At 45.0% G+C, this 15,980-nt stretch overlaps 1 pseudogene; it reads right to left on the bottom strand.

Annotated features, from left to right (window-relative positions):
• Positions 1-11,258: 11,258 nt before the first annotated feature.
• The window catches only part of LOC132482249 (nuclear RNA export factor 3-like), a 42,244-nt pseudogene continuing 37,522 nt past the window's right edge, over positions 11,259-15,980 (bottom strand).

Raw genomic sequence — 15,980 nt, 5'->3', positions numbered from 1 at the left:
GGAATCAGACCCCAGCCAGAACAGGGCTGTGCCCGCCATAATGCAAAGAGGAGGCCCCAGCCAAGAACCAGTGCAGGCTCTGGTCAACACAACTTCAAGCACACACCCTATCAAGGGAACAAGGGCCAGCACAATTTAAGGAAATACGTGGCAAGCACCCACACCAAAACCAGCCCTTGCACCAAAAGTATTGGACTCATACCATCTACAGAAGGATCCTCCTACCTAAAAACACCCCTTCAAGAACACAGTAGATTCATGTCTGTCCTAAATTCAGAGACGAAGAAAGTTAAGTAGAATGAAAAACAGAGATACTATTCCCAATAAAATGAACAAGAGAAATCCCCTGAAGGAACAAATAATGAAGGAGACCTCACCAGTCTACTAGACCCCAGATTCAGAAAGGAGGTAAGGAAAAGGCTAAAGAAATTAAGGAAGATTATTGATAGAAATGCAGATCACTGCAACAAGGAAATAGAAACTGTAAAGAGAAATCAATCAAACTAGACAATTCAATTGCTGAGATAAAAAACAAACTAAAAGCAATAATTAGCAGACTAACCAAAGCAGAAGAATAAATAAGTGATCTGGAAGATAGAATAATGGAAATCACCAAATGAGAACAGCAGACAGAAAGACAAATTTTTTAAAGTGAAGAAAACATATGAGATCAATAGGATAATATAAAGCATGCGTAATATGCATAATCATATGCATAATGGGCACAGTCATATACATAATAGGGGTACCAGAAGAAGAGGAGAGAGAAGAGGGGATAGAAAATGTATTTGAAGAAATTATGGCTGAAAACTTCCCAAACCTAAAGAAGAAAACCGATATCCAGGTACAGGAAGCACAGAGGGTCCCACACAAGAAGAACCCAAATAGAGTGACAGCAAGACGTAGCATAATTAAAATGGCAAAAGTGAAAGATATAGAGAACTACAAAGTCAACTGGAAAACAGGGTTTAAAATGGCAGTAAGTTCATACTTATCAATAATTACTTTAAATATCAGTGGACTAAATGCTCCCATCAAAAGACAGTGGCTGAATGGATAAAAAAAAAAGAACCTACAGTATGCTGCCTATAAGAGACTCACTTCAGGGCACAAGACACAGACAGATTGAAAGTGAGGAGATGGAAAGGTATTTCATGCAAATCAAAACAACAAGAAAGCAGGGTGAGCAATATACATATCAGACAAAATAGACTTAAAACAAAGTCCATAAAGACAAAGAAGGACATTATATAATGATAAAGGGATCAATAAAGAAGAGGATATTACACTTGTTAGCATATATACACCCAATAGAGGAGCACCTAAATATATAAAACAAATACTTACAGACATAAAGGGAGAAATTAACAGGAATACTCTAATACTAGGAGACTTTAACACCTCACTGACATCAATGGACACATCTTCCAGACAGAAAAACAGTACGGCAACAGAGGCCCTAAATGACACAATAGAGCACTTGGACTTAATTTTTACCTACAGGACACTACATCCCCAAATAAACAGAATACACATTCTTTTCAAGCGTGCAAGGCACGTTCTCTAGGAGAGGCCACATAGTAGGACAGAAAACAAACCTCAACACATTTAAGAGGATAGAAATGACTTCAAGCATCATTTATTCCCACAATGTTATGAAACTAGAAATCAACCACAGAAAGAAAAATGGGAAAAGAACGAATACATGGAGACTGAACAACATGCTACCAAAAAACCAGTGGGTCAGTGATGAAATCAAAGAAGAAATCAGGAAATACTTCAAGACAAATGACAATGAAAACACAACCTTCCAAAATCTATGTGATGCAGCAAAAGCAATTCTCTGAGGGAAGTACAAAGTGATTCAGGCCTTCCTCAAGGAACAAGAAAAATCTCAAATAAACAAAAAGAGAAAAAGAATTCGAAAAAGAAGAACGAAAAAATTCCCAAAGTCAGTTCTTTGGGAGAGATCAGCGGGAAATAATTAAAATAGAGGTAAAAATAGAAAAGATCAATAAAACCAAGGGCTAGATTTTTGAAAAGACAAACAAAATCGACAAACTTCTAGCCAGGCTCACCAAGAAAAAAAGAGAAAGGGCCCAAATAAACAAAATAAGAATTGAAACAGAAGCAACAACTAATACCAGAAAAATACAAAAAAAATAAACTCACAAAAACCAAAACACATAAGAGAATATTATGAACAGTTATATGCCAGAAAATTAGACAACCAAGAAGAAATGGACAAGTTTCTAGAAATATACAGCCTGCCAAATTTGAGTCAAGAAGAAACAGATAATTTGAACAGACCAATCACTAGAAGTGAAATAGAATCTGTAATTAAAACAAAACAAAAACTCCCTGCAAACAAAAGTCCAGTACCAGACAGCTTCACCAGTGAATTGTACCAAACATACATAGAACTTATACCTATACTTCTCAAACTCTCCCAAAAGGTTGAAGAGGAGGGAACAGTCCCAAATTCATTCTATGAAGCCACCATCACCTTGCTACCAAAAGCAGACAAAGACACTATCAAAAAAGATAATTACAGGCCAACGTCTGTGAAGAATATAGATGCAAAAATCCTCAACCACATATTAGCAAACCGAATCCAACACTACATTAAAAAGGATCATACACCGTGATCCAGTTGGATTCATTCCAGTTGCTCTGATAGCCTTATGGGAGTTCCCCTGTATGTTATTTGTTGCTTTTCCCTTGCTGCTTTTAATATTCTCTCTTTATCTTTAATTTTTGCCATTCTAACTACAGTGTGTCTTGGTGTGGTCTCCTTTGGCTTGACCCTGTTTGGGACTCTCTGTGCTTACTAAACCTGGATATCTCTTTCCTTTCCCAGGTTAGGGATGTTTTCAGCTATCATGTCTTCACATATGTTCTCTGCCCCTTTCTCTTTCTCTTTCTCTTCTCCTTCTCAGACCCCTATAATGCAAATGTTAGTACACTTGCTGTTGTCCCAGAGGTCTCTTAAACTGCCCTAATTCTTTTTCTCTTTTTTCTTTCTTGTATTCTGCTTCAGTTATTTCTTCTACTCCGTCTTCCAGCTTGCTCGTCCATTCCTCTGCATCATTTCATTTACTGTTGATTCCGTGTAGTGTATTTTTCATTTCAGTTATTGTATTCTTCTCTTTGTGGTTCTTCTTCATATTTTTGAAATCTTTGTTAAAAACTTCTCACTCTGTTCATCCAATCTTCTCCTGAGTTCTTTGAACATCTTTATGATCATTACCCTGAACTCTTTATCAGGTAGATCTCCTATCTGCACTTCACTTGGTTCTTCTTCTGGGGTTTTATCGTGTTCCTTTGTTTGGAATAGATTCCTCTGTTGACTCATTTTGTCCAATTTTCTATTTTGTTTCTCTGTATCTGGTAGGTTGGCTATATTTCCCAACCGTAGAGAAGTGGCTTTTTGTAGGAGACGTCCTGTGTGTCCCAGCCGAGCTCTCCCCTCTGGTCACCAGAGCTACATGCTCTAAGGGTGCCCCCTGTTAGGGCTGCGTGTGTCCTTCTGTTGTGAACAGCACACTACTGTGCATGCTGTGGTAGGTGTGGCTGGCCCCTGTTCCAGTGGGTTGCCAGGCCCTGCCTTGTGCAGAGGCTGGTGACCACTGGCGAGTGAGGCTGGTTCATGAGGCTACTGGCTGCAGTGCCTCAAGAAGTCCCGGGATTAGCGCTGGCCCACTGGTGGGTGGTTCTAGGCTCTGCAGTGGGTGGTGGTGGGGCTAGAGGTCCTGTATGTAGTGTCAGCCTGCTGGTGGGCAGGGCCAGTTCCACATGGCTGGCTGCCGGGTTTGGGGGTGTCCAAAAGCTAGTGTTGGCCCACTGTTGAGTGGGGCTGGATCCCAGGGCAGTTGGCTGTGGGGACCAAGGTGTCTTGGAACTGGGGTTGGCCTGCTGGTGGGTGGGGCTGTGGCCCAGAGAGTCCTGGAGGTAGTGTTGTCTCGCTGGTGGGCACAGCCAGGTTCCTGGGTCTCTGACTGCTGGGCCTCGGAGTCCTGAAGCTAGTGTCAGTTTGTTGGTGTGTGGGGCCAGTTCCTGACATAGCTGGGTATGGGGTCTGGGGTGTCCCAAGGCTGGCTTCATCCCACTGGTGAGTGGGGCCAGATCCAGGAGCAGCTGGTTGAGGGGCCCAATGTGTCCCAGAGCTGGTGCCAGGCTGTTGGTGTATGGGCTGGGTCCTGGTATGCCAGGAGGCAGGGCTGTGGTGGTTCTTGGGCTAGTGTTCCCAGAGGAATATTCCTTTCTACATATTTACAAATATGTACACTAACAGAAGATGTTCTTTAATGTTATTACACTTTTATAAGACTGAATTTCTTCTAAAAGCTTGAAGCTTTTTTTTTTTTTTTTTGCGGTACGTGGGCCTCTCACTGTTGTGGCCTCTCCCGTTGTGGAGCACAGGCTTTGGACGCGCAGGCTCAGCGGCCATGACTGACGGACCCAGCCGCTCTGCGACATGTGGGATCTTCCTGGACTGGGGCACGATCCCGTGCCCCTGCACCGGCAGGCGGAATCTCAACCACTGCGCCACCAGGGAAGCCCAGCTTGAAGCATTTAAAGATATTCCATATTGAAATTTAATAGTGCTCTTTAAAGAAAATTGTTGCTGATCATAAATGTTGACAATTTTCTTGCTTCTTACCTTTCATATCTTTATGAACTCTGTGTTGTATGTTTACAGAATGGTAATACTTGATAAAATTGTAACTATAAAGAATCCATTCCCTTCTAGTCAAACTATCCTGACACAATAACATCAAGTTACGGTAGTAAAGAAAAAGCTTTGCCAAAAATTTGAGAAAGAAAATAAGATTTAATTATGCTACCATGGATGCCTTTGTGGTTCTTCCTAAACTTACTGCAGGGATGAGAGCTCTAGTGCTTTGTAACTACCCATTCACTAATTCAATGTAGGTATTTCCTGAGTAGAAGTATTTGTTACCTGGAAAGACATAGTAGTTGAAAAACATTTAAGCTTGAGTACTGTGGGTATTATGCTCATATTGATAATTGTGCTTTCAAATGGGGCCTGAAGGTGACATTTTTGTTTACCTATGCAATATACATTCCTCTTCTTCCTAACTGGTCTCAGATTTTCATTAGTGCATTTCCTCCCTCATACAGTCTCATGTTTGGGGGGAATTTGACTGCCAGTTCCAAGGGTGAGACCAGAGTTACTCTAGATCTCACGCAATAATCCTATGTCCCTAGCCACAGTTGTTGGTTCAAGATTGGGCCTGAGTCTTTTTATCTTTGAGCCACTGGATCAACTAACCTAAAGTCTCCTCTACCTCTGGGCTCTCAGTTATATAAGCAAGTATATTTCCTTATGGTATACACAAAAGTGGATTTTACTTTCTGTTACTTGTAACTTTGTTACTTACTGCTATATCTTTCTTGAAGATATGTTATTAGGTGAATGTAAGTTCAGAATTTGCAATCTTAATACATTTTCTTTTATGGTTTGATAGCAGCCTTCTTTGTTGCAATTGCTTGATGTCTATTTTGCCTGATAGTAATACAAATTAACCACATTCCTTTCAGTTTTACTGATCATTGGTATTTTTTACCATCACTTTATTTTCATCCTTTCTGACAGTGTACTCTACCTGCTTCATAACCTACTGAAACACATTCATAATGCCTGTATTAGACTGCTCAGACTGCCACACAAAAATACCACAGATAAGTGGCTTAACAACAGAAATTTGTTTCTCACAGTTCTGGAGGCTGGAAGTACAAGATCAAGGTGTGAGCAGGGTGATTTCTTCTAAGGCCTCTCTCCTTGGCTTGAAGATGGCCATCTTCTTGCTTCTTTTCACATGGTTGTCCCTCTGTGTATACACACTTCTGCTGTCTCTCTGTGTGTCCTGAACTCCTCTTCTTGTAAGCACACCAGCAGATGGGATTAAGGTATCCCCTAACAGCCTTAAATTAACTTAATCACCTTTTAAAGGCCCTGTCTCCAAATCCAGACACATTCTGAGGCACTGGTGATTAGGGCTTCAGGATATGAATTTTGGAAGAACACACTTCAGTCAATAACAAAACCTAATGTTAAGATGACGTTATCATAGAAAACAAGAGAGCAGAGGCAGGAGCAATGATGCGGAGCAGGCAGGAGGATGGCATGTTAGGCTTTCATTTTCCTGTAGCTTCTCCAGTTCCTAAAATCCTCTAATGGCCAATGAATCCCAGGCCTTTGACTGGGAAACTTGCATTGCTACTACCTCAGCCTGGACCTAAAGGATGGGAACGAGTCATCCACACTAGTTAAGAGCTCACAGCTTAAAATCTAACACTTTCCTATTATCAGTAGATCTGCTGTTTTCTTCCAAGATACTTGACCCTTCTTAACCTCAGCTTATTAATTAGCCACAGAGACAAAATAATTAGTCATACAACTCCAACTGTGAGAATTACATGAAATTGAGATCGACTTCTGCACATAATCAGGGCTGTTTGCTGGGTGGAAGGTTTGGAAAGCTGTTTCCTCAGCCATTTATGCACAGCATGTTCAGGCTCATTCTATTCTAACAGCTCTATATTCTAGGTCATGCCACAGCATTGTCTATGAGACATGCAGAAGGGGAAGAGTTGCATCTGTGCACTGGGCTTAGACCTTTTGGGGGCCCAATTATCTCACCAAATACCTCCCTTACTATTTAGCAACCAGAGCCACTTGCAGTTCTCTATTTCGCCTCCTAATCTTCAGGAAGACAGAGACGTTGTCTGAATTTTTTCATGGTCCTATCTTCCCTTCTTAGCACAGAGCTTGACATGCGCTAGGTGCATGAATGAATGAATAGGTGGGTGAATGATAGTTATGTTCCAGACATACATGTTCTTTCTCTGACAGTTAGTAGCCCCTGGCAGGCCAGAGCCTTAGCCTTATAGCTAAGTCCAGTGGTTAGGACTCGGTGCTCTCACTGCAAGGGGCCCAGGTTCGATCCCCGGTTGGGGAATTAGGATCCTGCAAGCCGTGCAGAACAGCGGAAAAAAAAAAAAAAAGATTGATGCATTCTGTTGAACGTAAATTATAACTCAGTGAAGTAGGTTTTTATTATGTCGTTGTATCCCTTCCAGATTCTAGACCTGCATCATGCTCATATGTGGAATCAACCTGTATTTTCAGATTGAACGGTACAGTTGGGTTTTTCGTTTGTTTTCTTGCATGCTTGTTCTTTTGGTTTTTTTTGTTTGTTTTTTGTTTTTTTTTGTTTTTGCCACAGCCAAGAATATTCTCAGGATCTCCTGACTTATACATCCACCCACATGCTCCCCACCCAGATTTTTCATAGGCTCCGCAAACGACATGGTCAAAACAGAACTGTCAGTTTCCTGGCATTGCACTGAAGCTGGTCCCCCGTTCATTTCCCCAGCGAAGAAAACCACCCTAACCCAGCTGCCAAAATCCACATTCCAAGAGACACACTTACTTCCTCTCTATCCCTTACCACAAACGTGGACTTCATCAACAAGTTCAGTACTTCCAAGATACATGTCATTTCAAACCCCATCTCACCCCTTCCACTGCTACGACTGTGGTCTACGAGACTGTAACCTCTCACTCTCATGCATGTCGTAGACTCCTAATCTTGTCTCTTGATCTTACAGTTGCTCTAGTTCAGTCTGTCCTCCAAGGAACATTTAGAATGAGCTTTAATAAAGTAGATTATAATAATAAATTCCCTTCCTTTCAGAAAGCACCCATCATAATAAGATCAAAAGCCAGAGTCCTTACCATGGCTCACAGGACCTTCTGTTATTGGGCCCCTCCTACCATTCTCATCTCATTTTCTAACGTTGTCCTCCCAATACACACTGGCATACAAGCTGTTCCCTAAAACTGCCAAGCTTGCCCATATCTTAGGGCCTTTCATCTTGCTCTCCCCTCTGCCTTGAGGGCTCAGCTCCGATATCTTCCCACTGCTGACTGTGTACTTCTTGTTATTTGAATATTACATCTAAGTTACGCCTTCAGAAAATCCTTCCTTGCCTTCCCCACCCTAGTCATTCTCTGTCACATTTTCCCATATTATTTTCTTAATGGCTTTTAAATCTTGAGTGTATCAACCCCTGTACAATGTGAGGTCCATGAGAACCATGACCCTGTCTGTCAGGTTCTCTGGTTTATCTCCAGTGCCTATCACAGTGCCTCACATATCATTGGTAACCAATAAATATTTGTTGAATGAATGAATGAGTGAGTGAATGACGTAGATTAAGCACACTAAGTTGTGAGGACTCAGGCATAGTCTGGGACATGGGATTTGGGAGGATGGGAGAGTGAGCTCAGGTGTCTCTGAAGCAGCAGTTTTGTTTGAACCCATGAAAACTGTGGTTGGAAAACTGGGTAGAAAGGACATAATAATTGAGGTAGTGCTGCTAGCTGCCTTGGGTATGAAAGTGTAGCATATGTTCTATACCAATTCTCTTTCTTTCTTTTTTCTTTTTTTTTTTTTTGGCAGTACGCGGGCCTCTCACTGTTGTGGCCTCTCCCGTTGCGGAGCACAGGCTCCGGACGCGCAGGCTCAGCGCCCATGGCTCACGGGCCTAGCCGCTCCGCCGCATGTGGGATCCTCCCGGACCGGGGCATGAACCCGTGTCCCCTACATCGGCAGGCGGACTCTCAACCACTGCACCACCAGGGAAGCCCTCTCCTTCTTTCTTAATAAAAGAATCCCACATTTATTTGGTACAGTAATATTTCCAGTAAAAGAACATATTTATAGCCTGCTTTGCAGGCAAGAATGGTCATATGACCAACTCCTACCTAATGAGGTGATGGCAGAAGTGTTGTATAGTAGTTCCAGGAAGGTAGCTAAAAGGGAGACGAATTTCTCAGACCAAGGTATTTCTCATACCATCTGTTGTGGACTGAACTGTGTCCTACTCAAATTCATATGTTGAAGCTTTAACCACCAGTACCTCAGAATGTGGCTGTGTTTGAAGATAGGGTCTTTAAAGAAGTGATTAAATTAAAATGAGGCCCTTAGGATAGACACTAATCCTATATGATTGGTTTCCTTATAAGAGGAGTTTAGGACACATAAAGAGATACCAGGGTGTGTATGCACAGAGGGACAACCATGTGAAGAAGGACTAAGAAGGAGGCCATTTGCAAGCCAAGGAGAGAGTCTCAGAAGAAACCAAACCTGTGGACACCTGGATCTTGGACTTCCAACCTTTAAAATGTGAGAAATAAATTTCTGTTGTTTAAGCTACTCAGCCTGTGGTATCTTGTTATGGCAGCCATAGCAAACTAATACACCATTAGATAAGGTTTTCAATTCTGACAGCTCATTAGAATCAACTGAGGTGAACCTTGAAGATACTGATGACTGGGCTTATCCCTAGAGGCTCTGATTCAGTTAGTTGAATCTGAGCATTACAGGGGATCCTAATGGATATCCAGAGTTGAAAACCACAAGTCTCGGAGAATAGTTTTTTGCACTCCATTGAGCAGGCTGAGAGTGATGAATCTAGCATCATTTAGAAGGCATCCCCCCATATCTCCCTCCTTCCACTGTTCTTCCTCTCCCCTATATCCCCCTTCTTTTTCTGACCTATCCAGATCTCCACAGATGGACCCAGAGATGCCCCCACCTCTTAATCCTGTTCCATATCCAAGTTCAGTCCTAATTTGAGGAACATTTAATAGCTTCAGCCCCACTTCTGCCCTCCCTGTCAAGAAAAGTGAGTCTCGAGGGGCCTCGCATTCTCTTACTCTGCCTGCTAGCCAGAGCCAGGGCAGCTCTCTAGAGGTAACTTCTTGCCTCTTAATCCAATTATAAAATGGATGAAAGACATGAACAGAGGGCAAATAGGCTTAGGAAAAGCTATTCAACATCTTTAGCCGCCATGCAAATGCAAATTGAAGTACAATGAAATGTTAAACCCACCTATCCGAATGGCTGAAAAAAACAGTGGCAAAACCAAATGCAGGCAACACTGGATAAACTGAGTCACTCATACATTGCCAAATGGAATGCAAAATGGTACAGGCCATCTGGAAAACAATTTGGAAGGTTTTTCCAAACGATACATGCAATTACCATACGATACAGCAGTTGCACTCTGGGCAATTTACCCAGAGCCATGAAAATTTATGTTTACACAAAAACCTTTACATGAAGTTCATCACAGTTTTACTCCCAATACTTAAAAAGTGGAAATAGCCCAGATGTCTTTCAATGGGGGAATGGCTAAACAAAGTGTGGTACATTCACAACATGGAATCCTATTCAGCAATAAAAAGGAACAGACGATAGACACACTTTACAACTTGGATGGATCTCAGGAGAGTTATGCTGAGTGAAAGAAATCCATTCCTACAGGTAATGTACTATAGGATTCCATTTCTATGACATTTAGGAAATTATAATAGTGTTTCCCAGAATTTAGAGATGTGGGATCAGGAAGAACGTGGGTGTGACTATAAAGGCTAACATGAGGGAAACGTGTGGTGATGAACGTTTTTTATCTTGTTTGTGGTGATGTTTAGAACACCTACACAGCTGGTAAAAGTGCATGGAATTATATATATAAGTACTATACACAAGTGTTCTAACACACAAATGAGTGCATGTAAAATGGTGAAATTGTGGTAAGCTCAGTGGATTGTACGTATGTCCATTTCTTTGTTTCAATACTGTACTAAAGTAATACAAGGTGTTATCATTAGGAGAAGGTGAGTGATGGGTATACATGACCTCTATACACATTTTTTTGCAACTTTTGGTAAATCAATAATTATTTCAAATTTAAAAAGTTAAAAAAACAACACAGGATTTGTGGGGAATACAGTCTTAGGTACAGAGCCTAAGAACCTAATAAAAATGTTAACAAAGCTTTAGACCTGTTAAATGATTAAGAAACCCATAATTATTGGAGTAAATATGGTACTTTACTTGCTAAATCCATTATATTTGTTTATAGAAGTGAACATCAGAACGGTCACAACTTGTGAGTACTGAAGTGGTGGAGAGAAGGTTATCAGGAGGCAAAGCGTGGATTTTAGGGTAGTCCAGGAATGGAGTCGTTACTGTATAATTTTCAAGCACTGTGTAGGTCAGATATAAATGCTAGAGACTGCCAGGGATGATGCAGGAGATGGGACCTTTTGGTCCTGGCCCCAGTAACTCATGGTTGGGTCAGGGGAAAAGCAATCCAAGACACACAACATATAATGTGCAATGTTACTCTTTAATATAAAGATAAACAAGGATCATGCGTGGGAAAAATATAGAGCAACGGGCAGGCCTACACGGTAAACTTTGGCTTCCTGATTAGCTGGACTGCAAGCTTAGTCATGGATGTGGCTTCAGTTAAGAGAAGAGAGGTAACAAATATGATGAGGATGAGAATGACATCTAAAGGCTCATTTGCAGAGTTTTGCTCTCAAGATCCCAGGTCAGTGGGTGAGGGTCTCATCTGGAATTTTGCCCTTGGACTGAAGAAAGTAAAGAGAAAGAATTGGGATGTCAGCAGAGCCAGCAGCCGTGAGTGTCAACCCCAGGGCACCTGACTTCTGTCCGCCTGCACCTTCCTGAAACCCTAGAGGTCTATTTCGTCTTATCGCTGAATTCTCAGAATTCACTTTTTGATGAGTAAAGAAGTTTTTATTTCTGGTATAGTCTAGTCATTGTACTGAAAGCACCTGTAGTGGGGGAGGATAGATGACCTCCCTTAGGACCAAACTGGAGACACTTGACCACACAACTTCACTGCTAAATCTATGCTACAAGAGCAAGCCTTCAAGTTTACCAACATGTATGTACCAGAAGGAGCAGATGCCACTGCATGTAATGCTGAAAAAGAGGCGAAAAGGTAAATGGCGATCAATAATAGCTTATGGCTTCCAGGAATTCAATTGTTTGATATATTGATCTTAGAAAGAGTAATGTAGCTTCACATATACTGAGAAGAAACTATGCTGGTACTGCTAATAAAAGAAGTTTCAGAACAGTATATAAGATAGGAAACCTGTATTTTATAGTACATGGAAATGTATTAGTATGAAATTAGGGACTTTTTCACAAGTAAACGTTTGTAAGAAAAAATAGATTTAAAATAATGACCTCAAAATTCCCATTAATCCCTCCTCTACTCGTCCCAGCTCCCTCCTATCCCCATGCAAACTCAGCACTCACTTCTGAGACCACTAGAGGTTCATCTCAGATGGGGTAGAGGATGTCTGCATGATGTCCTGCTGCAGCTGGGAGAGGGTATACATGGAGCTGGAGGTGGGTGTAGGCACTGGGATGCAGAAAACCGCTGGGTCTCACTGGGGTTGGCATCCCTCACAAACAGCTCGTCATTCACGATGCACAGACTGAAGGAAAAATGGACCCCCAGACAACTGATGGATGGACACCCTCACCCCAAATACTGACTCTGCTCCCACTGGCACTCAGCAACCAGATTCCTTCCACGTCCCTCCTGTGCCTGTCTCCCAGGTTCCTTGACTGGTACCTCTGCCCCTCCCCACAGAGCCCACCTTTGGAGAGACTGTCTACCACCTTCACTCGATTTATAGGTTTATCCCCAACTCACGGGCAATTTCACATTTACCCTTTACCACAGCCCAAGGGCTGGACACTCTGATACCCATTCTCGGAGGAAGACACTGAGTCACATAGAGGTCATATGACTTGACCAAGGACACAGCGAGTGAGTGTTGGGGAAGGAGTGAATGCATAGGCCGATTCCAGAGCCCATACTCTTCTTAACCACTAGGCTAGACTGCTCCTGGGATCTCACTGCTGGCTTTCCACAATACCGAGTAAACCTAAGGTCTGTGCCACCACATTCCCACGCCCCTGAGCCCAGGCGAGGATGGGTATTCCCACCCACGACAGGGCTCTCACCTGCAGTAGCTGGCAGGGGTAGCGATGAAGGTCCGGGTGAAGGCACGCACACAGCCCTGAGAACTTCCTTCCACTTCAACAGCAAACAAACAACAGTACCCCTGAGAGCCGCACGTGCTGTACATGCTCACACGGCGGTCCCCAGTCAGGGAGTGACTGGACACTCATGCTAAGAGGGCAGTTGTTAACGGGGGCCAGGGTGTCGCGAATGGGGAGGGCAGCTATAGGAGCAGTCTGCGCCCAGTGACATGGCCGCTGACAACCACTACACAAGTTCACGGGATGCATTCTTCACAGCCGCCCAAGAGGTGGATACTTCTACCCCATTGTGCAAATGAGGAAACTGAGAGGTTCAATAGCAGCCCAAGTTCTCACAGTAAGGATCTGGGATGAGAGGCACCAAACTCAACAGCCTATGTCCCCAACGCCCAGGGTGTGCAGGGCAGACAAACATGGACACAGCTCAGACCTGGGTTGTCTGTGGGAAGCCTGAGGGCTGGAGAACACAGTGGGGAAGGGGAGGGGAGGGGAGGGGAGGGGAGGTGGGGGAGGGCAGGTGGGGAGGGAAGTGGGGAGTGGAGCGAAGGGAAGGGAAGGGAAAGGAAGGGGTCCAGGAAGCTGGGTGGGTCTGGGAGTGAGCCTGGCCAAGGGGAGGCAGCAATGAGACATCAGGGGTGGGGGTCTACACACACTCACCTTCCTCGAACACCCCGCTGACGGAGAAGCAGAGCATCATTTCCTGAAAGGGAAGAGCCCAGGCGCCCAGTCACCACCTCCACCTCCTACCCACCTGCGGCTTCCTGGGCCCGCCCAAGGGAGGAAGCAGGCGCTCACCGTCTGGAACCAAATGTCCACCACGAAGGAGCTGAAGTCATGCTGAGTCTTGGGCAACCCACAGAGGGTGTGCACAATGACACGTTTTGTGTGCTTCAGCAGCTGAACCCGCAGGTCTGTGAGGGGAGGGCAAGCGAGCGAAGGTCAGGGGCTGCCACGCCCTGGGCCCTATGATTGACCCCTTCACTGCCCTTTCCCACCCAGTCTTCCCATCGCACACTCACGGGGGTCCTTGAGCTTCTTCATATTCCTGCTGTCCTTGAAGTACTCGCACAAGCTGCTTCTAGGAGACAAAGAGCAACAGAGGGTGGTGCGTATTTGCAGGAGCTGGCCTGTGTCTGCTGGGGAGCCACACGGCCCAGGAGCAGAGTCTGTGCTGTGATACTCACGGGGCTGGGTCCTCGGGGTGGAAGGGAATGGTCAGGGAGAAGCAGGCCTCCTCGTGATAAGCCCCTGCGAGAACCTGTTGGTCTCCGTAGTCATGGATCAAGTAGTACCTAAGGGAGGGCAGTGAAGGCAGTCTATCTCTGTGGTCTGGACCTCAAATGAGACTTGAAAACTCCCCTGAGCAGACCTGTGCTTAGGTGGCCTCACCTGTCCTAGCTCCCCTCCCCTTGCTCAGCTTCCAAGAGGTACTTACTGCCTCAGGAATTTCAGGACTTGGCTCTTGAGCTCATCAGATCCAAAGTAGCTTCCCTGGCATCAAAACAGTCCTCAGGACCAGGGCTGACACCCCCTTCTCAGGCACCACTTAAAACCCGGCTTGATCCTCCGTCCTCACCTTGCAGGTTGGTAAGCGCTTGCAGGCTTCAATACCACATTTAGCCAGTGGGGATGTCTCCTGGCCATCCTGGGGAAGAGAAGAGGATGTCAGCAGTGCAGAACAGGAGGTGGTGTTGGATGATCAGGGAAAAGGATGAGCCCAAGAGAGGGTGAGGGTCAGAGGTCAGGGGTGAAAGAGCCCTGGAAATTCCATGGGCAGGACTACAGTTTGGATCATCACCGTGGGTTCCCCAAAGCCTGTGAAAAACGTGGTTGAAGAAGATCCAGAGCCTTTGTCACGTTCCCACAGGGGCTGTACCATCCCCCTCCGCCCAGGACGTTTAAGGGTCAGTTTCAAAACTGTAACTGTGGCAAGACCTAATGGGGTTCAGAGTAGTTTGTGGGTGCTGTCAGTGCCAGTTAGAGGAGTCCATGAACAAGGAATGCACTTACCAAGGTTAGTAACTTGGGGAACAATTCCAGGATGGAGCTGCCAAAATCAAGACAAAACAGAAAAGTCAGTGAAACTGTGGAGGTGACCCTCTTCCTCATGGGAGCAAGTACACCCACACCCCAGTGTCCCAGCCTTCCAGGGCCCTGAACACGTCCCCCATCGACTGACACAGAGGGAGAGCATGCCCTGCCTCCCTCCCCGCCTCCCTCCCTCCCTTCCTCTCCTTCCCCTGGGTAGCTCCCCGCAGAATGCGTGGACTTCCCTTCTCCAGTGCCACCATGACCAGCATTTGAAACTCATGCTGCAGGGCTTCCTTCCCCTCCCTTCCTTCCTCCAGGGCCTGGCTGAAGGCTGTGGGGAGAAGAGGGATTGGGGTGTGTGCCCGAGGCTCTGCCACCTCACTTAGGGTCCTGCACTCTGCCAAGACCTGGACCAAGACCTGGACTCCCCCCATGGGTGGCCCAGGATGCTGGGGCAGGGAGGTGAGTGAGGTGGGGCTCAGGGAGGGAGATGGAGGGGGATGAAGACAGAAAGGGAGTGAAGGTACGAGGGGTGAGATGACAGAGACATACGGGCCTAGAGACAAGGGAGAGAGAGAAAACAAAGGGAAGGGAAAGAAGCTCTCCCGTGGTGGGGGTCAGGGAAGAAGAGAGAGGAAATGTGAAATGGCACCCCTTTTGCAGCTCTTCACCTGCCCCAGAATGGCTCAGACACAGCAGGTAAGAATGTAAAATATGCACATGTTGGGCTGGGGGCCCATATGGATTGTGGTTGAAACTCTGTCCACTTTGTGATGCAGAGAGGAGAGCATAGGGCCTGTAGTCCTCCCTGAGGTCCACATCAGCTGCCCCTTGCAAACGGGCACTTTCGGGAATAGCTTTGGCTGCCAGCGGGAAACAGATTATACATCTGACCTTATGTTGGTTGACTTATCAGGGAAGGTGGTGCACAGGGGATTTCTCTCTGCACACATCCCTTCTGGCTCCAGCCGCTCACCCTTGTCCATCTCCCCTGCAGACTTCACCTGTGATTATGAG

Source organism: Mesoplodon densirostris, chromosome X (assembly GCF_025265405.1).
Source record: "Mesoplodon densirostris isolate mMesDen1 chromosome X, mMesDen1 primary haplotype, whole genome shotgun sequence".
Lineage (NCBI taxonomy): Eukaryota > Metazoa > Chordata > Mammalia > Artiodactyla > Ziphiidae > Mesoplodon > Mesoplodon densirostris.
This window is presented reverse-complemented; position numbering and strand designations above follow the sequence as displayed.